Source organism: Mesoplodon densirostris, chromosome 5, assembly GCF_025265405.1.
Source record: "Mesoplodon densirostris isolate mMesDen1 chromosome 5, mMesDen1 primary haplotype, whole genome shotgun sequence".
In the NCBI taxonomy this organism is placed as follows: Eukaryota; Metazoa; Chordata; class Mammalia; order Artiodactyla; family Ziphiidae; genus Mesoplodon; species Mesoplodon densirostris.
Window position 1 is genome coordinate 51,337,682 of NC_082665.1, and position 26,346 is coordinate 51,364,027.

The 26,346-nt window shown below is 34.8% G+C and overlaps 1 long non-coding RNA gene across 7 annotated transcripts in view; it reads right to left on the minus strand.

The window, feature by feature from the left end:
* The window catches only part of LOC132491000 (uncharacterized), a 209,875-nt gene extending 185,566 nt beyond the window's left edge, over positions 1-24,309 (minus strand). For 6 of the 7 annotated variants that reach the window (XR_009532628.1, XR_009532630.1, XR_009532625.1 and 3 more), the window contains exon 1: positions 24,209-24,309. This is a non-coding gene — a long non-coding RNA (uncharacterized LOC132491000). Of the gene's footprint in view, positions 1-23,646; positions 23,710-24,208 lie in introns of those variants that run through there. The other variant, XR_009532631.1, reaches the window with a different exon arrangement.
* Between the last annotated feature and the right edge of the window lie 2,037 nt (positions 24,310-26,346).

Below are 26,346 nucleotides of genomic sequence, written 5' to 3' on the forward strand. Positions count from 1 at the left end.
CTACTGACCTAGAGAAAAAATATTGGTAATGAAAGATGGGGGGACAAAGAAAAACAAAGGAAGTTTATTCTTCCCTTTTCTCTCCCTCTCCTTACCCTGTAGCAGTCCACAAGACATGCCTCAAAGTCAGTATATCTTCACATACCTCCCTGTACACACATACCCACAAGCATAGCATAAAAGCCTACCATTTGCCATTGAAAATGCTGACAACTGTTAGCATTATCTGTAATCTGAATAAATTGCTTTATGTCAGGGAACTGGGTTTTTAACTTTAAGGTTAAGGTGTCTTAACTCAAGAAAAAACAAAAACATAATGGAGATTTCCTAAATCTCATTTACTTTTTGAATGACACTTATAATCTTAATTCTTCGTCTTTGTCCTGTATCCCCTTGTATGATGCCAACTAAACTTGCAGTGATAGCAGCCAGCCTTAGACATTTTTTTCTGGCTGCTTGTGGCTGAGCTGAAAACTGGCTTCATCAAAGTCTGAATGCTTAGTGAAAGTTAGATGAACAATGACATCATCTATTTTTGCTAGTTAATTAGCAATGGTTGGGGCCATTTTAAGTGTTAGCCTTTACTTTCTCCAGAATTGAAAAACTAGAATCAGGAATACAAGCCTGCTGATGCCCTTTCCTGGCTGCCTATCAGAGAGAAGATACTGGATTCTTGATGATTATGGAAAGGTTATAATTAAAGGAGAATCATTTTAGAGACACTGGTAATTTACAGAGACTACTAAAATTTGAAAACTTACTTTGCTTGATGTATATATTTCTTTGTAACAAGTAGCTTTGAGTTGAATGTAATAAATGTCCTCTTAAATAATTGTTGTGACTCTTACTCTTGCATAAGGGATAGCATAAAAGAGGAAGACCCACATAATCTGAAGAAAAGGGTGTCTCTAAATGTATAGATATTGTATTGATGCATTGTCAGGAGGATTCCAGAAGATAGTATATGTAAGGTATCATGCCTGATGCATAAAGAGATTTTATATACAATGATTGGTGGTGGTGGTGTGAACAAATTATGACATGCATGCTAGTCCTGAGGAAAGAACCCTAATAATTTCGAACACATGATTCTTATTTGTTTATACACTTTAGTTCATTCTTTTTCCTCTCCCCTCTAACATGTTCCCCACCACCACCCCATACTCTCACCTAATGCTTGCATTTTCATCTTGTTCTTCTCTACATGTTGACCATAGCAGAACTCTGGTTCTGATAGTAGAACCAGAGGTCCTAAGAGGTCCTTTTTTTTTTTTTTTCTTCCACACTTAGGCAACTTGAGGCACTCCACTTGTATCCTCCTATCTATCTTTTTTTTTTTTTTTTTTTTTTTTTTACAGTTTCTTTATTCATTTCTGAGTAGAGGGCAGAGCTGGGAACCATGACCCTCACATTCATATTAACATTATAAGCAGGATAATGAGGACAGGCAAGACAAGGCAGAATGAGGCACAGGATTGAATTTCAATTCACTGTATGATAGACTTTTTGCATAGTCATTTTTGTAAGATAGATGTCCTAGGGAGTTATGACTAGGTAGTGGGTAGGCCATACTTCCGAAAAAAATTATTTAAATGGATTCTAATAATTCCATGTTTTCTCAGTGGAAAGCCTTTTTCTTACCTCCCTCCTTTCCTTTTCCCCCCATTGTCTTCCTTCTCTTTATTTATTTAGTTTTAACATCTTTATTGGTGTATAATGGCTTTACAATGTTGTGTTAGTTGCTGCTGTATAAAAAAGTGGATCAGCTATATGTATGCCTATATCCCCATATCTCCTCCCTCCTTCTCTTTAATGAGCTACCATTAATCACTTTTATAGATTCCCTTGTGGTTTCTCTGCAATTACCAGTTTATATCATATACCGCATCCTATTTCTACCTTGTTGAACTCATCATTTGACCCTTCAGTCTTAAATATTATACTTTCCTATTTCCTACACTTGAAACTGCTTATTATTTCTACAGACCTCCCCTTGTACATACAGGTTGAAGTCATGACTTTACATGAAACCTTTCCATTTTTTGCCCAATCTGCATCTCAGATAGTGTGGTCATGTAAACCCATACAGTGAGTGTTTCTACTTCTTCCTTACTTTGAACTGATTTGTTTTCCTGGAATTAGTCACAAATACTTAGGTTCCAGTTGCAAGGCAACCTCAGATAGCCAGCTGCATATCATCCAGGCTTCCATATTGTAATTATCTCTGTTCAAGTCTACTTAAACTTAAGTTGTAAACTCCTGGATATAAGGTGCTGTGTTTTATTGGTATTGTTCTCCCCAGTGGTTTGCACTGAGCTGAACTCTTATTAAGCACTGAATGAAAACACTGAATTAAATGATGAATGGGAAATTTCCAAAGTTGTGAGAGGAGGACTAGAAATGGGATATTAACATTCTTCAACATGAAAATAAAGGTACGTTAAATGCTCAGGCAGAGCCAGAACAAACAACTATAATGAATCTTAACTGTTCTAATTGTTCTAAGGCGTCTAGACCAACACTGAAAGGTTAGAAAAGAAAAATAACAACATTCAGACGCACTGTGTATAGAAAAGCTGGTATTTGTCTATTACAACAGGATGGCTTCAATGAAAGAAAACTTTCTGACTCCGTCAATACTGCAGATGAGCCTTTCTTACACTTATGAGTAAGTAAGCCCATTTATTTTATCATTATTTGTTTTATTGCTAATAAGAGGCTCTTTGCACCTACACAGGAGGATGACAATAGCAAAGGAAGCAATCACTGGGAAGAATACAGACTATACATAATACTACCATTTTTACCATGCATTAGGGTAATTGCAATAAATTGTTATTGCCCTCAAAATCAAATCTTTGTCCCAGTGTTCCAGAAGGAAGAGCAAATTCATCAAACAGTTTCTGCTTTGTAATGAAAGGCAATCATTAGCAATTTGGTTAGATCGCTTAAACTTATTTAATAGAAATGTTAAAGTCCTTTGGAGATTTTCTAGTTAATAGAATTAACCTATAGTGTAATTAGACATGTCTGAATTAAAGTCCTTTTTCAATGATAATACCTGCAATAGAAGTAGTCTCCAGGGGTAAAGAGATCAGTATTCACATTAGTGGTAAATTCGCTATCAGAATCACATCTACTCTTTTGGTCTTTCATCCCTGAAGGATTCTACAGCTGGGTAGATTCACAGGTTTTCCCTTTCTCATCAATTATTTTACTTTTTTTATTTCAAGGAATACTGACTTTCATCATAATTTCCTAATCTGAAATTTAATGACAAAATGATTTGCCTTGTCTTTTACCTGCTCCAATTAGGAAATGCAAGGAGGGTACAAATAGAGTACAATCTTTCCAACTAACTTGAAATTGGCAAGGACATTTTTAAGAAATCAATCAAATCACTATAGTCAAATTCATACTGGAGTTTCTGAAGATGATCTAAATACCTGTGCCCACACTTCATCTCTTTTAGGCAATCTTCCCAAATTAATTCCAATAGAGCAGATGACTCCAGGATACCCAGTAATGTTTCAACATCATGATGTTTATAAAGAAATAAGAACTAAGGTGTACTCATTTACCTGTTTCTAATAGCTACACAATACAAATATATACACATATATTTCCATGTCTTTTTTAAACTAACTTTTATATTAATTTATAAGTTTCCCAAGAATAAGTTCCTTATGTTCTCACTTCCTCAAAATTCCTCTCTATATTATGTGGCACGCTTTGTGCAGGATGAGTACCATATCAGCTGATGATAATGAACCTCTTTTATTTGCCATTGTAGACAGCATAAGCCATATATTTTCTTCTTTGGAAGGCTTTCAAACATGTTTCTGCACCTATTTGGCCTCAGAGAGCCCTATATGGCTTAAATTCCTTGTTTTATTTAGTACAATAACAGACTGTAAGTTGAAGTTTAAAAGTTGAGGTTTACATTATGTCACAAAATTGTTACATTATTAACTAAATTCTCGGTCAGTCAGGACATACATGACTTCTAGGAATTATAAACAAACTCACAAACAAAAACTATACATTACTTATAGCTTTCTGGGATGTAGAATGGTAGTGTTATCTACTCTCCCTCTTAAGAATCTTTGTGTTCAAATAAGATATGATATCACCCTTTTCTGGACTTCAGGGTTTCTTTGGTTATATAATATTCCTTGTCTGTTTTATGTCATATTTATATCATGCTTAGATATATGTTATATTCTACAGCAAATTTATAATCTCACACAGGAACTGTGTCATTCATATTTTGGACTTAGTAATGATAAATTTATTATTTGAGCTTCACAGTTTCTGTTGTGAAGATCAAGTAAAATAAATCATGTGAAGATGTGAACCATAACTGGCTATAAAATTGCAAGCTTGCCCATGTACTGAATGCATGTTGACTATATAAGTAATACTTGCTTTTCTTCATTCAAAAGTGGCTTCATAAAAAGAAAGATAATTAATATGTATTCAGTTTTAGAATGTGCCAAAAGTTGTATATTATCTTATCAAGCTGATCAAGTATCTCCATTTCCTGATGAAGAAGTTTCAAGAGATTAGGTAAATGCTCAAGTCTACAGTATAGATACCTGTACTCTATTCACTCCATGATGTTCTGAAGTCAACACTCATGATCTTTCTTCTGTTGTGCATTACCTATGTGTTATGATTAATATGTAAGTGAACTGACATATGACTCTTACTTTTTAATATAAAGTACTATATAAATTACTTTATGAAACCAAAGGAAGTCTAAATAACGTTATGTTCTCATATTTTAATTAGGGTACATGAGTTTACATAGAAGAGTATAAGATTATACAAGCAACCTCCAACTAGATAGTCTCTTAAGAATTAGTTTCTGGTCTAATTATTTACATGGTATTATTGTAAAAGTTTCTGGCCCTTATCTATAGAAACGTGTCTCCAGCTTATAAGACCAATGACTGAAATTTCATAATGATGGAATTGTGTCTTTGTTACTACATCTAGCATACTATTTGGCACGTAGAATGTACTCAATAAGAGAACACTCATTGAATGAGCAAATGAGGGAACCATGTGAGGGAACAAAGACAGCAGTATATAGTGGAAAGTGAACAATGACTAGTGTCTGGGTAACTTGGCTAGTAGATCTGAATCATTTACTAACCACTTGATTAACTGTCAAAGTCATATAATTTTTGAGCTTCCATTTTCTTACATTTAAAGTCTTATATCTCTAATACATCTTATATATCTAATATCCAACTCTCCGGATTGCTCAAGAAGTTACTAAGTCCTTACTCCCTTTAATCACGAAACTTAAGCTGACACATAATGGACTTCACAATCTCTGATCAATAATGTAGCCTATTGTCTGTATCCCAATTTCCAAGTTCTAACACATCCTGGGACATTCTCTCATCATCTGTCTCATCCATCCTTAGCCAGTGATACTAACAAAGCCCCATTTAATGTTATGAAAATGAACAGAAATAAAAGCTAAGGGAAGTATCAATGGTTAGGGCATTAGTCAGAATACTTTAGGTTATTTTACAGTAACTAATGACTTCTCCCATATCACATTATCTTAAAATAAGACAAAAATAAAGAACCTTAAAGGGACTGAGATTTTTACCCTTTTTGTGAGCTAACCAAATAGCCTACAACAGTTTCAGATATGCTGGCAGAAGACACAAGATTCCTGGGTTACAGGCAAAATATTTTCTTTATTCAAAGCACAGAAGGCAGCATGAGCTATATTTGTATCTGTTACCTTTTCCCTGCAAGTCCCAAGAATATGATGGCAAGTGTCTCAGGTATACTCAGCACACACAATGGTTCTATGCCAAATGAGGAAACCTGAGCTTAGGAAAACCCCAATATTATAAAAACAGGTGCAAACAAACCTGTCCCATTTCTCCAGAGAGGGACATTATCTTTATTTTCCTGGTCAGTAAAAAAATTTGCCTTCTACCCTAGAGAAAGCCACTACTCACATTATCCTGGAGTTTTTTCTACACAAATGTCTTGGAAAGGATAGTCTAGGACAAAACAGTCACAAGACAGACAAGTAGAAACTCCATGGAGAATTGCTCCCCAATAATACATTTCTCACTGAAGCTACATGTCTATCTTGGGTTGAAAACGTTCTCTGTCTAGTGTAGTCAGAGACAAAGACTAACAGAGTTCCATCTAGTTATTTGATTTTTAGAGTATCATTCAAGAAGAAGAGAACACAGCAAATACTGACACTTTAAATTTCTACTCGGAATGGACACACGCTATTTCAACTGTATTTTGTTGGCAAAAGCAAATTGCTTCTGCACAAATATTTTTCTATGATTTACTGAAGGAGGTGAGAGCCAGGAATACTAGATGTTTAGCACTAGTATTGTAAACAGTTGAATTCGAAACTGATGAATGACAGTACGTAAGTTATGGTAACAAGTTAGTTTGGCCTGAAGAAGATCTCAAACAGCTGCAGTGATCTGCCTTCAAGTTCTATGAATTATTTGGACAATTATTCTCTTACATGAATAAACTTGTAAGAAAAATCTCATACATTGGATACAAAATTAACAATACCTCTCCAGGCACCAAGTGTGGGCTAATTATGTGCTGGGTGTTAAGGGTCAAACAGTGGTTAAGGCAACATGAGGCCTGGTTAAGGTAACATCATCGTGTGAAGGACAAAAGACAGACAAACAAACAAAATAATTATAACTTATAGGAAGTGCCAAGAAGAAAAAAGAGTATCCAGAGTTAGGAAGGCTAGGGTCATCAGATAATTTCTATGTAAATTTTGATGGAAAATATCAAAAATAATGTCTCTGAATTGAAATAAAGCTAGACTTGTTATAAACACTAAGCAGTGGTGTGTGGCAACATGATATCCTCAAAAGTTTAAAAAATTGGGCAATTTGTCCAAAGAAACATGTAGTAGGACTAAGTATAAAAATCCTTGCTCTTTGGTACAACCTCTTATGTCCAAAATCAGAGCAATACGACTTAACAGCAGCACATGTGAAAATGACCTTGGAAATTCAATTGACTAAGAGATCAATATGTGTTAAAATAGAATATCAAAACTTTGACACAATAATAACATAGATATATAGTGTCAAGAAGAAAACTAAAAGGATAATTCCACTATGTTCTATAAGTTACATTTCATTCAGTTCTAGGAAGACATTAGTTTTGTGAAAAACTCGGATTCATACAGAAGAATGTTAATAGGCTAAGGATGTTTGTGGTTACAATCAGAACTATACCAAACCCAGGGGGTGTTTAGAAATGCCTGAGGGCTATTTTGTAGTTGTCACAATGAGTTATAAACGCTACTTGGAATTTAAGAAAAGGGGCAAGAATGTTACGTATCTGATATTGCATTGGTGAATTCTACACAATTAAGAATGGTCCCTCCTGAAATTTCAATAGTGTCTCCTTTGAGAAATCTATCTATCTATCTATCTATCTATCGATCGATCGATCGATCGATCTACCTACCTACCTATCATCTAAAGTGATATTTAGCTCTTGTGGAAAGACTGGAGAACATTAACTTGGGAAAGGGGGTAATTGCCATCTCATATAGAGGCCAGTCAAGTAGAAGGCTTCTGTGTAGCGGAAGATTGAAATAAGGTTAACAGAAAGAAGTCACTGGGAAGGGAAAAAGCAGATTTTAATTCAATATAAGGAAGAAATCTTTAAGGTTTATAATCAGAGAGAGAATGTGGGAAAATGGTCATTTCTGAGTCATTGGTTTCCTTTTTTTTTTTTTTAACATCTTTATTGGAGTATAATTGTTTTACAATGGTATGTTAGTTTCTGCTGTATAACAAAGTGAATCAGCTATTCATATATATATATCTCCATCTCTCTTCCCTCTTGCATCTCCTTCCCACCTTCCCTATCCCACCCCTCTAGATGGTCACAAATTACTATGCTGATCTCCCTGTGTTATGTAGCTGCTTCCCACTAGCTATCTATTTACATTTGGTAGTGTATATATTTCCATGCCACTCTCTCACTTCGTCCCATCTTACCCATCCCACTCCCTGTGTGATCAAGTCCATTCTCTACGTCTGCATCTTTATTCCTGTCCTGCCCCTAGGTTTTGAGAACAATATATATATTTTTTAGATTCCATATATATATGTGTCAGCAAACAGTATTTTTCCTTTTCTGACTTACTTCACCCTGTATGACAGACTCTAGAGAGATCCACTTAACTACAAATATCTCAATTTTTTTCTTTTTATGGCTGAGTAATATTCCATTGTATATATGTGCCATATCTTTTTATCAATTCATCTGTTGATGGACACTTAGGTTACTTCCATATCCTGGCTATTGTAAATAGAACTGCAATGAACATTGTCATATATGACTATTTTTGAATTATGTTTTACTCAGGGTATATACCTAGTAGTGGGATTTCTGGATTGTATGGTAGTTCTATTTTTAGTTTTATAAGGACCCTCCATACTGGCTGTATCAATTTACATTCCCACCAAGAGTGCGTGAGGGTTCCATTTTCCCCACAACCTCTCCAGCATTTACTGTTTCTAGATTTTTTGATGATGGCCATTCTGACTGGTGTGAGGTGACACACCACTGTAGTTTTGATTTGCATTTCTCTAATGATTAGTGATGTTGAGCATCCTTTCATGTGTGTGCTGGCAATCTGTATATCTTCTTTGGAGAAATGTCTCTTTAGGTCTTCAGCCCGTTTTTGGATTGGGTTGTTTGTTTTTTTGATATTGAGCTGCATGAGATGCTTGTATATTTTGGAGATTAATCCTTTATCATTTGCTTCATTTTCAAATATTTTCTCCCATTCTGAGTGTCGTCTTTTCATCTTCTTTATGGTTTCCTTGCTGTGCAAAAGCTTATAAGTTTCATTAGGTCCCATTTGTTTATTTTTTTTTATTTCCATTTCTCTAGGAGGTGGGTCAAAAAGGATCTTGCTGTGATTTATGTCAAAGAGTGTTCTGCCTATGTTTTCCTCTAAGAGTTTTATAATGTCTGGCCTTACATTTAGGTCTTTAATCCATTTTGAGTTTATTTTTGTGTATGGTGCTAGGGAGTGTTCTAATTTCATTCTTTTATATGTAGTTGTCCAGTTTTCCAAGCACCACTTATTGAAGAGGCTGTCTTTTCTCCATTGTATATAGTTGCCTCCTTTATCAAAGATAAGGTGACCATATATGCATGGGTTTATCTCTGGGCTTTCTTTTTTTTTTTTTTTTTTTTTTTTTTTTGCGGTACGTGGGCCTCTCACCGTTGTGGCCTCTCCCGTTGCAGAGCACAGGCTCCGGATGCACAGGCCCAGCGGCCATGGCTCACGGGCCCAGCCGCTCCGCGGCATATGGGATCCTCCCAGACCGGGGCACGAACCCGTATCCCCTGCATCGGCAGGCGGACTCTTAACCACTGCACCACCAGGGAGGCCCTATCTCTGGGCTTTCTATCCCATTCTATTCATCTATATTTCTGGTTTTGTGCAAGTACCATACTGTTTTGATTACTGTAGCTTTGTAGTTTGGTCTGAAGTGCGGGAGCCTGATTCCTCCCATTCCATTTTTCTTTCTCAAGATTGCTTTTTCTGTCCAGGGTGTTTTGTGTTTCCATACAAATTGTGAAATATTTTGTTCTAGTTCTGAGAAAAATGCCCTTGGTAGTTTGATAGGGATTGCATTGAATCTGTAGATTGCTTTGGGTAGTAGAGTCATTTTCACAATGTTGATTCTTCCAATACAAGAACATGGTATATCTCTCCATCTGTTTGTATCATCTTTACTTTCTTTCATCGGTGTCTTACAGTTTCTGCATACAGGTATTTTGTCTCCTTAGGTAGGTTTATTCCTAGGTATATTATTCTTTTTTTTGCAATGGTAAATGGGAGTGTTTCCTTAATTTCTCTTTCATATTTTTCATCTTTAGTGTAGAGGAATTCAAGAGAGTTCTGTGCATTAATTTTGTGTCTTGTTACTTTACCAAATTCATTGCTTAGCTCTAGTCGTTTTCTGGTAGCACCTTTAGGATTCTCTATGTATACTATCATATCATCTGCAAACAGTGACAGCTTTACTTCTTCTTTTCTGATTTGGATTCTTTTATTTCTTTTTCTTCTCTGATTGCTGTGGCTAAAACTTCCAAAACTATGTTGAATAATAGTGGTGAGAGTGGACAACCTTGTCTTGTTCCTGATCTTAGAAGAAATGGTTTCAGTTTTTCACCATTGAGGATGGTGTTGATTGTGGGTTTGTCATATATGGCCTTTATTATGTTGAGGTAAGTTTGTCCTATGCTGACTTTCTGGAGGGCTTTTATCATAAATAGGTGTTGAATTTTGCCCAAAGCTTTTTCTGCATCAATTGAGATGATTTTCCCCCTTCAGTTTGTTAATATAATGTATCACATTGATTGATTTGCATATATTGAAGAATCCTTGCATTCCAGGGATAAACCCCACTTGATCATTGTATGTGATCCTTTTAATGTGCTATTGGATTATTTTTGTTATTCTTTTGTTGGGGAGTTTTGCAACTATGTACATCAGTGATATTGGCCTGTAGTTTTCTTTCTTTCTGACATCTTTGTCTCGTTTTGGTATCAGGGTGATGGTGGCCTTGTAGAATGAGTTTGGGAGTGTTCCCCCCTCTGCTATATTTTGGAAGAGTTTGAGAAGGATAGGTGTTAGCTCTTCTCTAAATGTTTGATAGAATTCCCCAGTGAAGCCATGTAGTCCTGGGCTTTTGTTTGTTGGAAGATTTTTAATCACAGGCTCAATTTCAATGCTTGTTATTGGTCTGTTTATATTTTCTATTTCTCCCTGGTTCAGTCTCAGAAAGTTGTGTTTTCTAAGAATTTGTCCATTTCTTCCAGGTTGTGCATTTTATTGGCATATAGTTGCTTGTAGTAATCTCTCATGATCCTTTGTATTTCTACCTTTTCAGTTGTTACTTGTCCTCTCTCCTTTCTAATTCTATTGATTTGTGTCTTCTCTCTTTTTTTTCTTGATGAGTCTGGCAAGTGGTTTATCAATTTTGTTTATCTTCTGAGAGAACCAGCTTTTAGTTTTATTTATCTTTGCTATTTTTTCCTTCATTTCTTTTTCATTTATGTTTGTTCTGATTTTATGATTTCTTTCCTTCTGCTAACTTTGGGGGTTTTTGTTCTTCTAATTTCTTTAGGTGTAAGTTCAGCTTGTTTGAGATGTTTCTTGTTTCTTGAGGTAGGATTGTATTGCTGTAAACTTCCCTCTTACAACACCTTTTGCTTCATCCAATAGGTTTTGGGTCATTTTGTTTGCATTGTCAATTTTTTCTAGGTATTTTTAAATTTCCTCTTTGATTTCCTCAGTGATCTCTTGGTTATTTAGTAGTGTATTTTTAGCCTCCATGTGTTTGTATTTTTTTAACAGATTTTTCCCTGTAATTGATACCTAGTCTCATAGCTTTGTGGTCAGAAAAGATACTTGATACAATTTCAATTTTCTTAAATTTACCAAGGCTTGATTTGTGACCCGAGATATGATGTATTCTGGAGAATGTTCCATGAGCATTTGAGAAGAAAGTGTATTCTGTTGTTTTTGGATGCAATGTCCTATAAATATCAATTAAGTCCATCTTGTTTAATGTGTCATTTAAAGTTTGTGTTTCCTTATTTTCACGTTGGTGATCTGTCCATTGGTGATAGTGGGGTGTTAAAGTCCCCTACTATGATTGTGTTACTGTCAATTTTCCCTTTTATGGCTGTTAGCATTTGCCTTATGTATTGAGGTGCTCCTATGTTGGGTGCATAAATATTTACAATTGTTATATCTTCTTCTTGGATCGATCCCTTGATCATTATGTAGTGTCCTTCTTTGTCTCTTGTAATAGTCTTTGCTTTAAAGTCTATTTTTGATTTCCATTTGTGTGGAATATCTTTTTCCATCCCCTCTCTTTCAGTCTGTATATGTCCCTAGGTCTGAAGTGGGTCTCTTGTAGACAGCATATATACAGGTCTTGTTTTTGTATCCATTCAGCCAGTCTGTGTCTTTTGGTTGGAGCATTTAATCCATTTACATTTAAGGTAGTTACCAATATCTGCATTCCTATTACCACTTTCTTAATTGTTTTGGGTTTGTTACTGTAGGTTTTTTCCTTCTCTTGTGGTTCCTGCCTACAGAAGTTCCTTTAGCATTTGTTGTAAAGCTGGTTTGGTAGTGCTGAACTGTCTTAGCTTTTGCTTTTCTGTAAAGGTTTTGAATTTCTCCATTGAAGCTGGATGAGTTCCTTGATGGGTAGAGTGATCTTGCTTGTTTGTTTCTCCCTTTCATCACTTAAAATATGTCCTGCCACTCCTTTCTGGCTTGCAGAACTTCTGCTGAAGGATCAGCTGTTAACCTTATGGGAATTCCCATGTATGTTATTTGTTGCTTTCCCCCTGCTGCTTTTAATGGGTTTTTTTTTTGTATTTAATTTTTGATAGTTTGATTAATATGTGTCTTTGCATGTTTCTCCTTGGATTTATCCTGTATGGGACTCTCTGTGCTTTTGGGAGTTAACACCATCAACTTTCTGATTCTAACTGGTCTGGGGTCTATGTGCTTGTGGTCAGCATGCAGTTAACTTTTTCCACTTGGTGGGGGTTTTAATATCTACAAAACAACTCAAAGATATGGCTCAGAGTGTTATTTATAATCCTTGAAGAGGAAATAAAAGTCTTTGACTTATTTTTATGGCTAAACTATTATTATTTTGTGTTGCTTGACTATTTTCCTTTGTTTCTGCATTTTCTCACTTCTCTGATTAAATTTGTTCTTTGGAACTCAGAGAAGGCCTTGGAGGCTAAAGCTTTTCTACAAACAAGAGATGGGGAACACAGGGGTGGGGGGTGGGCATGGAGGTGAAGGTCTATCCCAGGGAAGGCCCAGAAGGGTCTTGCTCAGTTTCAGATTTAAAACCACTGATATTATCATACTGTTAAACATAAAAGACATTTTAAAAATAAATATTTAAATCTTTAAAAAATCCAATTATTTAAATAAAAATAATGACTATATATTGTGGGATTCATAATATATCCAAAAGTAAAATAAATGACAACAATAATACAAATGTCAGGAGGAGAGAAATGAAAGTATAGTGTTCTATGCTGTTTATACTAACAATGAAGTATAATATCACTTGAAGGTAGACTAGGTGAAGTTAAAAATATATACTATAAATACCAAGGCAACCAGAGAACACATAGGGCAAATAGAAAACAAATAGGAAATGGGAGATTTGAATCCAACCATATCAATAATCACATTAAATACAGTTTGTCTTTTACCCTGACTTTTAAAACAATTATCTCTTAAAAGACAGTTATTTTATTTATAAAAATTATGGATATCAAAACATCATGTCAGAAAGAAGTTTTATCTATGGTTGATATAAAAAATACATTCCAACTTGCATTTTTACATGCAATTAGTTTCAAAAAGAAATATGATATATGTGGTTTGTAATTTATTTGTCAACTAAACAAGCATTTTCTTACATGATTAAACAGCTGCCTTTTCATTTTATCAGAAAAAATATCAAATTTTGCAGTATATGTATTACTGGAAAATCTATTTAAATTTAGGTATGAAGAAGTATTGATAGTTTGTCATCACACTTAAAATAATGACATAGCTTGGGAAAACACTGTTTGAAAAGATTTGGAGACTTTGCAACTGTGCCTTCAACAACAGATGGTGGAAGAATTCATAAAACAAATTCCAGAAAGTTTGAAACAGCAAAACTTGAATTTGCTGCTTGTAGGCAACTATTTACATAGCATTTACATTGTATTAGGTATTGTAAGTAATATAGAGATAATTTGTAAGTAATCTAGAAATAAGTTAAAGTATAAGGGAGGATGTGCATAGGTTATATGCAAATACTATGCTATTTTACATAAGGGACTTGAGCATACTCAAATTTTGGTATCTGCAGCGGGTCCTGGGAAAAATCCCTGTGGATACTGAGTGATGACTGTATATAGAGGTGAGCCCTATATTGATTACCCTTTATGCCCCTCAGGGCATTTGCCATTTCAAATCAAGTGGCATAGAGAAGAAATAGAAAGTTGTGTGAACAAAACTTGTGGAAGACTCTCTTGACTGAGAAGAAAAAGACTAGATTTTGGCGTTACTAAAATAGTCAAGATTTGAGAAAACAGGTTTCCGGAGTGATATTATGATTAATATATATATATATATATATATATATATATATATATATATATATATATATATATATATATATATATATAATCTTCATCCTCATTCCTGGAAGTAGCTCCTAACACAATTGTAATTTCCTAAGTGATAAGAAACATGGGAACATCTTTGTTATAATATTTGCTATTTTGTCTTTGGTTCCTGAAATAGCTCCAAAGCAATAAAGGTGAATGAATTGTCTTTTGTTATTCATAACAAACTTCTTTCAACCACACCTGAGTTTATGTTAATGAGGCAATTCTTATAAAGTCCTTAAATAACTGCAAGTTGGGGACAGGTTGCCAGGGGAACCATCCATGTGATTAGGGGGTTGAAGGTTTCAGCCCCATCACCGACCTCTGCTCTAGAGGGACTGTAGAGAGAAACTGAAGGTTGAATTAATCCTGCCTGTGTGATGAAGCCTCCATAAAAATCTTAGATAAGTGAGTTTGGAGAGCTTCCAGGTTGGTGAACACGTGGAGGTGCTGGGAAGGTGGCATGCCTAAAAAGGGCATGGAGTCGACATCCCTTCCCACACACCTTAACCTAAGCATCTCTTCCATCTAGCTGTTTCTGAATTTTATCCTTTTAAAATAAAGTCAGACTCAAGTAGGTAAATTATTTTCCTGAGTTCTGGGAGCTGCTGTAGCAAATTATTGAACCCAAGGAAGGGGTCATGAAAACCTCTGACTTGTGGCCTATTCGCCAGCAGCACAGGTGATACCCTGGGACTTGGGATTGGCATGTGCAGTGGGGACAGTCTTGTGGGACTAAACCCTTAACCTGTGGTATCTATGTTGAGCCCAGGTATAATAGTAATGTCAGAACTGAATTAAACTGCAGGACAACCAGTTGGTATCAACAGATAATTAAAGAACAGCTTGTTCTGTGAAAGCCCCCCGCACCCCCACGCACACACACATTTGGTGTCAGAGTGAAAGATTTTGTAAGTTGACAGAAAACAGTTTTTTTTTCTTTCACAGACCAAAAGGGAAGCCAGAGAAATCAGCTAACATTCTGCCTGCGGCTTTTTCCTCATGACATTTTCTGATTTCTAAGCTGTGCATGTCAGGGACAAGAACAAAAAAGCAAATGATGATGAGGAGGAGGAGGATAATAATAATAGATAAAATGGAATAAAACTAAATAGCAAATCTGCTAAAAAGGCTAAAAATCCAAACAAAGCTTTTTTCTCAAAAATCTGAAATCCATCCTTGAAATGTCTTAATTCCAATTTGTATCAGATCATTTACTTGTGTTTTATCTCTCTGCTAGAAAAAACTGATACTCTCTTTACAATTGTTCATACACATTCTCAGCACTCAGTATAAAATTAATCAACATTCCAGACATGACCAAATGACTGAAATCACGAGGAAAAATAAATAAATCAATAGAAATAAACCCACATACAATGTAATTATTGATGTTGTTGGACAAAGAACTCAAAATAACTGGTTTATTATTTTAACTTGTTATTGAATGATAATATATGAAATTTACAAATCTTAAATGTAATGATAAATGTAATTTTAAAAGTGTGCATCTCTGTAACTACCACCCATAGCAAGATATAGAAAATTACCAGCTCATCAGAAATATCAATTGTGCCCTATTCAAGTCAGTAGTCACCAATGTTAACCATAATAATAACAGCTATCACCAAACATTAGGTTAGGTTGTTTGGGGGGGAAAAGTGTAAACAATAAAATAACAAAAATATCTTGGAAAGTGTTTATAAAATTGAAAAAAAGTTTTGTTTTTTTTTTAAAAAGAATCACTTGTAGCTTTTATTTTAATTTTATTTATTAAGTTCCAGGTTGTATTTGGAATCTCACATTGAATTTATCTGACATGTCCCTAAATTCTTTTATTCTGGAACAGTTTCAGACTTTCTTTGTTTTTCATGACATTGATAGTTTTAGAATGCAGGGCAGTTATTTAGGAGAATTTAACTTAATTTAGGTTCATGTGATGTTTCCTTATGACTATGTTCAGATTATGTAGATGTAGCTTTGACAGGAAATTAGAGTGATAATTTATTCTTCTTAGTGTATCATATCAGGAGGCATGGGTTTTTGGCTGTCCCATTATTTATGATGTTAAATTGATCACTTATTTAAGGTACTGTCTGCCAAGTTTCTTTACTAAGATGTTACTGTTTGCTCTTTCTAAATAATAGATCATTTATAGAGAGATACTTTGAAGCTATGTAAATATTATGCTCTTTGTCAACTTAGTCCCACTAGTTTCAACACCCATTAGTGATGTCTGAATCAATTACCATAATAATGATTAGAAAATGGTCTGTAGTAATAAACTGATTAAAATAAACTGTTTTTTTATCTTTAGCTCACTTTTTAATAAAATATTAATTTAAAAAATTTCTAAAATAAATTAATATTTAATTCTTCCAATCCAAGAGCATGGGATAATTTTCAATTTCTTTAAATAATCTTCAGTTGCCTTTATCAATGATTTATAGTTCTCAGCATATGTCTTTCACCTCTTTGGTCAGATTTATTCCTAAGTATTTTATTTCTTTTGATGTGATTTTAAAAGGTGTTTTTTTTACTTTCCCTTTCAGATATTTCATTGTTATTGTAAAGAAACACAACCGATTTCAGTATGTTAATCTTGTATCCTGCTACCTTGCTGAATTAGTTTATCAATTCTAGTAGTTTTTGTATGGAGTCTTTAGGGTTTTCTATATATGGTATCATGTCATCTACATATAAAGACAACTTTATCTCTTCCCTTCCAATTTGGGTACCTTTTATTTCTTTTTCTTAACTAATTGCTGTGACTAGGACTTCCAGTACTATGTTGTTAGTGCAATCCCTATCAAATATTCAGACAATAAACCCACACACCTTTGGTCAATATATCTTCAACAAAGAAGTCAAGAATATACAATGGGGAAGAAGTCTTTTCAGCAAGTGTTGTTAGGACAGTTAGATAGCCACATGTAAATCAATGAAGTTAGAAGTCACCCTCTCACCTTACAGAAAAATAAACTCAAAATGGCTAAAAGACTTAAGTATGAGATGTGACACCATAAAATTCCTAGAAGGGAACATAGGCAAAATATTCTCTGACATAAATCGTAGCAATGTTTCCTTAGGTCAGTCTCCCAAGGCAATAGAAATAAAAGCCAAAATACACAAATGTGACTGATTCAAATTTATAAGTTTTGCTCAGCAAAGGAAACCATAAACAAAATGAAAAGACAACCTACAGACTGAGAGAAAATGTTTGCAAACAATGTGACAAAGAAGGCCTTAATTTCTAAAATATACAAATAGCTCACACAACTCAATAACAAAAAAACAAACAAGCCAGTAAAAAAATGGGCAGAAGACCTAAACAGGTATTTCTCTAAACAATAGGCACATGAAAAGATGATCATCATCACTAATTATTAGAGGAATGAAAATCAAAACTACAATGAGGTACCAGCTCACACAGGTCAGAATGGCCATCATTAAAACGTCTACGAATAACAAATGGTGGAGAGGGTGTGAAGAAAAGGGAACCCTCCTATGCTGTTGATGGGAATGTAAATTGGTGCAGTCGCTATGGAGAACAGTATAGTGGTTCCTCAAAGAATGAAAAATAGAGTTGCCATATGATCTAGCAATCCCACTGCTGGGCATATATCTAAACAAAAGTATAATTCGAAAAGATACTTGCACTCCTCTGTTCAGAGCAGCACTATTTACAATAACCAAGACATAGAAATAGCCTAAATGTGCATCAGCAGATGAATGGATAAAGAAATGTGGTATATACACACACACAATGGGATATCACTCAGCCACAAATAAGGATGAAATAATGCCCTTTGCAGCTACATGGATGGACCTAAAGATTATCATACTAAGTGAGGTCAGAAAGAGAAAGACATATACCATATTATATCTCTTATATGTGGAATCTAAAATATGACACAAATGAACTTATCTATGAAACAGACCCAAAAACATAGAGATCAAACTTGTGGTTGCCAAAGGAGGATGGGTGGGGAGGGATGGATTGGGAGTTTGGGACTAGCAGATGCAAACTATTACATATAGAATAAATAAACAACAAGGACCAACTGTATAGCACAGGGAATTATATTCAATATCCTCTAATAAGCCATAATGGAAAATAAAAGAAAAAAGAGAAGACATCAACATATGAGAAGTCATCTAGGTTTTCTCCTATGTTATCTCCTAGGAGTTTTATACTTTTGTATCTTACATTTAGATTTATAATCCATTTTGAGTTAATTTTTGTGAAGGATATAAAATCTGTGTCTAGGGCTTCCCTGGTGGTGCAGGGAGTCCACCTGCCAACGCTGGGACATGGGTTCATGCCCCGGTCCGGGAGGATCCCACATGCTGCAGAGCAGCTGGGCCCGTGGCCCGTGAGCCATGGTCACTGAGCCTGCGCATCCAGAGCCTGTGCTCCACAGTGGGAGAGGCCACAACAGTGATAGGCCCACATACTGAAAACAAAAACAAAAACAAAAAACTATATCTAGATTTCTCTTTGCATGTAGATGTCCAATTATTTCAGCACAATTTCTTGATGATACTATCTTTGTTCCATTGTATTGCCTTTGCCACTTTGTCAAAGATCAATTATCCATATTTATGGATATCTATTTCTGGGCTATTTTGTTCCATTTATTTATTTATCTGTTCTTTCACCAGTACCACACTGTCTTGATTATTTTGCCTTTATAGCAAGCCTTGAAGTTGTTTAGCATCATTCCTCTGACTTTGTTCTTTTCCAACAATATTGTGTTGGCTAGTCTGGTATGTCTTTTGCCTCTCCATATGAATGCCATAAAACTCTACATATAAACTTTAGAATCAGTTTGTTGATATCCATAATATAAATTGCTGGAATTTTGATAGGGGTTGCATTGAATCTATAGATCAAGGTGGAAAGAACTGACATCTTGACAGTATTGAGTGTTTCTATCCATGAACATGAAACATTTCTCATTTATTTAGTTCTTTGATTTTCTTCATTAGAGTCTTGTAGTTTTCCCCAAACAAATCATGTACATGTTTTGGTAGATTTACCTAAGTATTTACCTAAGAAGTACCTAAGTACTTCATTTTTGGAGGATGCTATTGTAAATGGCATTGTGTTTTTAAATTCAAATTCCCCTTGTTCATTGTTAGCATATTGAAAAGCAACTGGCTTTTGTATATCATTTTAGTATCTTATACCTTGCTATAATTGCTTATTAGTTTCAGGAGGTGTTTTTGGTCAGTTCTTTTGGATATTCTACATAGAGGATTATGTCATCTGAGAATAAAGACAGTTTTATGTCTTCTTTCCCAAAGTGTATAATTTCCTTTTCTTTTATTAGTGTATTAGCAAGAACATTTAATAAGATGTTTAAAAGGTGTGGTGAGAGGGGGCATCCTTGCTTTTTTTCTGATCTTAGTGAGAAAGCTTCAAGTTTCTCACCATTAAGAAAAATGTTATCTGTGGATTTTTGTAGACATCTTTATCAAGTTGAAAATGTTCTCTATTCCTAGTTTACTTAGAGTTTTTTTTTTATCATGAATGGGTGTTAATTTTTTCAAATGCTCTTTCTGCACCTATTGATATAATCATGTGATTTTTTTTTACTTTGTTGACATGATGGATTACAGTAATTGATTTTTGAATCTTGAACCAGCATCGATGCTCATGAGAGATTTGGTCTATAGATTTCCTTTTTTGTAATGTCTGGTTTTGTTTTTAGGGTAATGCTGACCATAGAATGAGGTCAAATTAGCAAACTATTCTCTTTGCTTCTATACTCTGAAAGAGACTTCAGAGAACTGGTATAATTTCTTCCTTAAATATTTGGTAAAATTCACACATCTGGACCTGGTGCTTTCTGTTTTAGAAGGTTAATTATTGAGTTAATTTATTTAATAGATATGGGCATATTCAGATTGCTTTTCTTCTTGTGTAAATTTTGGTAGATTATCTTTCAAGGAATTGTTCCATTTCACCTAGGTTAACAAACTTGTGGGCCTAGAGTTGTTTATATTATTCCTCTATTATCCTTTTATTTTCTATGGGATATGTAGTGATTCCTTTCTTTAATTTCTGATATTATTTTGTGTCCTTTTTTTTTTTGTGTGTGTGTGTGTGTGTGTGTGGTACGCAGGCCTCTCACTGTTGTGGCCTCTCCCGTTGTGGAGCACAGGCTCCAGACACGCAGGCTCAGCAGCCATGGCTCACGGGCCTAGCTGCTCTGTGGCTTGTGGGATCTTCCCGAACCGGGGCATGAACCCGTGTCCCCTGCATCGGCAGGTGGACTCTCAACCACTGTGCCACCAGGGAAGCCCCAAGTACATGTCTTTTAACTCCTTAGTTAGATTTATTCCTGGATACTTTATTCCTTTTGATGCAACTGTAAATGGGATTTTTTTAAATGTATTTTTCTAATAGTTTGGTGTTAGTGTATAGAAATGCAACAGATTTCTGAATATTAATTTGTATCCGGCAACTTTACCAAATTCATTTGTGAGTTCTAGTAGTTTTTGTGGTGTGTTTTGGATTTTCTATACAGTCTTTTATACAGTCTTTATATAGTCTTTTATAGTTTTTATATAGTCTTTCATACAGTCTTTTATTGAGCCTGTGTTCTGGACCAAGAATTCCACAAGTTTCTCAGTTTTTTGGGTTTTTTCCCTACCTCCTTAGATGGGATGAGTGGCTAGAGTGGGCTAGATTTGGGTATTTCTCTTTCCTATGTCAGGCTCCAATCATCTCAGATGGTTAGGATCTGGTTAATCAGTTTTCTTTGAGGGCAGGCCTTGTTAAGAGGAACAAGTGCTCTGGTGTATTTCTAAACGGTACGTTTCCCCTCCCCTTGCTGGAAGCTTAAAAAAAGGAACTTGCCCTGTGGGAATCTGGTCAAACTTCTTAAGGCAAATCTCACAATAATGCAAGGGTTCTCCTATAACTGGATTCTTCTAGCATTTTAAACTCTCACAGTTGTCCACGTTGAGCTTCCAGCAGTTTGTCAGTTACAGTTCAGGTTCTCCTCTACAGTTCAGGTTCCTGTGGTGGTTTCCACCTGTGTATGCTTTGGTATGTTACTTTCTGTACTTGCCTGTCAGTCTCTTCAGTCTTGGTGGCGATGGTTTACCCTGTCTTTCCCTCTCTAATGGATACCAGAAGAGTTGTTGATTCTTCAGTGTTTTCAGCTTTTTATGTGTAGTTATGACAGAGTGGTGACTTCCAAGCTCCTTACATGCAGAATAGGAAACTGGAAGTCTACTGACAGTTTTTGCTTCATGTATTTTAGGACTGTTTTAGTAGGTGCTATGTTAACTACCTAGAGGTGCCATAATAAAGTATCACAAAATGAGTGGGTAAAACAACATAAAGGTATTGACTCAGTTATGGTGGCTTGAAATCTGAAATCAGGTATTGTCAGTGCCTGCTCCCCTGAATACTATAGGGGAAAATGCATCCTTGTTTCTTCCTCACTTCTGGTGCCAATCCTTGGCATTTCTTGGCTTTAGCTGCACTGAAAACACTTTATCAGTCTTTGCCTGTGTTATTGCATGGTGTTTTCCCCTTGTGTCAGTGTCTCTGTGTCTTTTCTACTTGTCTTATAAGGATGCCAGTCTTATTAGATCAAAGGCTCACTCTATTGTAATATGACCTCTTCTTAACTAATTACATTGGCAATGCTTCTATTTCCAAATAAGGTCACATTATGAGGACTGGAGGTTAAAACTTCAAATATAATTTTGGGGGATACAATTCAATCCATAGCAAGTGTATGCTAAGAGAAGGAGATGGACAAGTTAGAAAATCAAAATGCATGATGTTGTTACTGAGATTTGTTTTTCCTGAATAAATGTTCTCCAGATTGCTAAAATTCTTTGATTAATTTCCAGAGTTCTGAAAATGTTGATATTGACAATTTGCCAATGTTCTCATTGCTCTTATGGAGAAGTTTTCAGTATGCGTTACTCTACATTTTCTATATATATTGTTCCCTAGTATTCTTAAAATGTGTGATTTAGAATCCAGACTGCTTTGGTGTAAATCAGGCTCTGATATACCTTATTATATGCCCTTGGGCACGTTTGTTTTAAACTCAACGTATGAAATTTTCTCACCTGTAACATGTACATAATAGGCATCATAGAGTTGGTATAAGGATTAAATGTAAGAATAATACAGGAAAAGCACATAAATAATGCATCACAGATAAAAATATGATTTATCTATTGTTAGTCTATAAACATTGGTTAAGTATACACAACATATAGAATAAATATGTAATCTCTGATATTACTGTTTATTTTTGGTCTTTTGACACATTAGACCATCCTCCTAAACTTTTAGTATCTCTTCTGGAACCTGAATCTTTTACATAAAACAGTTACTATGTCCGTCACCTATTTTCCTGACCACACAATTATTAAATGTGCCATCTAGTTTCTTATGTAAATCAATCAATACCCAAATTGAATATATCAAGAATGAGTAGAACAGTACCTCATAAGAAACGTCCTTCCAGATTGACATTATTCAACATTGAAATTTTAATATTTCATTCAAGAAGAGATTATTTCCCCTCTCAAAATTTCTTTCTTAAAAGAAACAAATAACAACAACAACAAAACATACAGAAAGATTTGAAATGCTGTGGGAAAATAACTAATACTGTCTAACTTTTCTGTACCAGTAGCACTACCAAAAATGAAACTTAACTCAGGTTAAGAATTAAAAGAAAATTTTAGTGATACCATGTTGTTTCCCTTTGTAAATGTACATATTGAAAATTAGTTTCATAAAATTTTAGTGTATAAGCCTTTAATCCTTTTTCTATGAGTTTTAAAAATACTCTTTAACCTTAATTAATTAACAATCATGGCAAGGAAAATATCAAACTTATTTAAAGTATGAAATCTTGAGACTCATAGAGTATAAGTCACTTATGACTTATCAAAGTTCACATAACTGCCATAGGGAGCAGCGCCAAGGTGATACTTGAGGTTGTCTGATTCTGATGGTCTAGGGAAGCTGCCAAGTTTGCAGGTGGAGGCAATTATCCAGCTGCCTGTTTTGTTCTACATTGTTATCCCTGACTCACTTTTACATTGATATAATCAAACTATTTTCTTATTTAAAACCTCATAATGGGATCTGAGGACAAATTTGTTGAAACACTGAATTTAATGCTTGATGCACAGTTTGTATTTGAAATATGTTTGCTAAATGAAGAAATGGATGAATGAATGAGAATATGGACTTCCACGCCTTTGTCCACTGACTCTCACTCAAATCCATTTCCATTATCTCCTACATCCCCCTGATTCAGAATGCTTTAACTAAATTAGTTTGTTTTTGCTTATACAAAATATTCCAAAGTTTCTATTACTCACTTTTTTTCTCAGCTCACACCAAATGTTATTTTTGTGTTTGTCTTAGTAACAGCTAGACAGTGAGCACCTTAAAAACAGGTATTATAGGGAGATCAGCTCCGTGCTTTGTGACCACCTACAGGGGTGGGATAGGGAGGGTGGGATAGGGAGGGTGGGATAGGGAGGGTGGGATAGGGAGGGTGGGAGGGAGGGAGACGCAAGATGGAAAAGATATGGGAACATATGTATATGTATAACTGACTCACTTTGTTATAAAGCAAAAACTAACACACCATTGTAAAGCAATTATACTCCAATAAAGATATTAAAAAAACAGGTATTATTATTATCAACCTTTGTATTATAGCATTTGTAATATAAAAGCTGCTCAATAATTTTTTTTTTTTTTAGGTAATGAAAGTTAAATCATTTGTCTAAAGTACCGGCTCTATTTCACAAAGTTAATACCTAGTGCATTTAGTTCTCATATGAATAAAAGTATAAAATGTGTTTTAGTCAGTTTGGACTGCTATACAGATACCATAGACTGGTAGCATAAAAAGAACAGAAAATTTTTTCTCACAGTTCTGAAGGCTTGGAGTCCAAGATCAGGGTGCCAGGATGGCTGAGTTCCAGTGAGTCCTCTTTCCAGTTGCAGGCTGCTGACTTTTTGTCATCTCACATGACTGGGAGCAGAGAGAGGAAGCTGGCTCTCCTGTGACTTTTTATAAAAGCACGAATTCCATGCTTAGGGCTCCACCCTTATGACCTCATCTGATCCTAATTTACTTCCAAAGGCCCCACCTCCTAATACCATCACATTCTTGGGTAGGGTTTCAACATACAAATTGGGGCATGGCAAGTGGGGAGGGATACAAACATTCAGTCCGTAAGAAAACTACATATATGATATTATGATATATAGTATTTTATTATGTTGTATGTATATGTGATAGTAAAACATATAATATTTATGGTTTTACTTACATTTGTAGTAATTACAGTCTTCATCTGTACACAGTATTGTAATTAATGGTGAGAAAATAAAGGTATTAAAATATCAAAATAATTTATATAAACATAATCTGAAAAGTACTAATATACTTAGATTTTACTGAAAGTTTCCAAATTTAATTAAACATTTAAAACTTTTATTTAGTTGCTTATATTTGAGAGGACTTCATCAGTAACCACTTCAAATGCTTAAAGTGCAATATTAATTAGCTATTCCTCACAGAATGCCTCAGTAAATGAGTCTTGCTCTTCCTCTTCTATACATTGACATGCAACCCTAAGAGGGTTAAGTTCACATAAAACCATAGCAGCTGGGTTTTTTTTGTTTGTTTTTAATGGAAGGAGTCTCTTCTAAAATATTTTCTAATAACTTCTTTAAATACATTATTTTAAAGAGAAAACATTCATACAAATGGCTATCTGAGAGACAGGTGCAATGTCCAGTTTAACAATCATGTGTTAAAAACCTAGTTCTCTACTATTTCATTCTCTTATGTTTGCCAATGTAATTTTACCCATTTTCACATTTTTCTACATGCATAAATAGTGCCTTACTAAATTAGACATGTAAACTTGAGGCTAATTTCTTTCTTTGGGCCTCAGTTTGTTTGTTGTATAAAGTTATATCAATTTTAGAGAGCTGTTAATTTGACTTCATATAAGGTCCTTATCACAGTATTTGACACATATTGGATATTTTCCGATGGGTGAGTCCTTTCCCCTACATCTCTTTAGCAATTCTCTATCCATAATTACACTACAGGGATGGACGCAGTAGTCTACCGGTGGCTTGAATAAACCTAATAATGAAAAGTTAACTGGTATAATACAGGTTCTTTGGATAAAGGATTGCTCTTCAAACCACATTTATGTCTGTGAAGTATCAACTCATGATCAACTTCATGTGTTTCTCCTTTTGTCAAATACTTGTATGAACTGCTCTTCCTCAAGTAGCTAAATCCAACCCCAATTCTCTGCATCTCCTCAGCAGATAATAATTACTGTCTTTTACAAAAAATGATTCAGGTGCCATAATATAAACTCCAAGAACTTTCCACTCTTCAACTTGAGGTTTTCTATCGTTCATCTTTATTTATGCATAGTTATGTTCTAAGCTATTGAGCCGATTTTTGTCTTTTCTCCAGATTAAAAAAAAATTGTTTGCATTGTCAGTGTAAAGATATAAAATATCCTCTGATGAGAAATAATGATTCTATTCCACCAGTCAAGAATATTAAAACAGGAAAAAGTAGTGTTTTTCCAAAGATTTTTAGTCTGTAACTGAAAGCAAAGTTTCGATAATTTTTTTTTTTTTTTTTGCTTAGATATTTTGCTCAGAGTGATATACAGTGATGTTATAACTTGGCTGCTCCTTTGTTCATGATTTTACCTAGGTAGGACAGATTTATGGCAGAGGTCTAAATTATAAATTAGAATCTGCCATGGTTAATCTGATAAATGTTCCACAGTGTTGGCACAATCATGTGCTTATAAGAGAAGCAATATTCTCCACTGTGTATGTGTTTGTTCTGTGGAAACCATGACTATGTTCAAAGTCTTAATTGAAAATATATCTAAAATTTAATCATGTGTAAAAGTTGTTTTAAGAGCATATATTTAGAAAGTACAGTTGAGTTAAATTATAATTCTTTCCATAGGGTGCAAAGCATAGAAAACAAATGCAAATTGGCTAGCAAAAATTGAGGC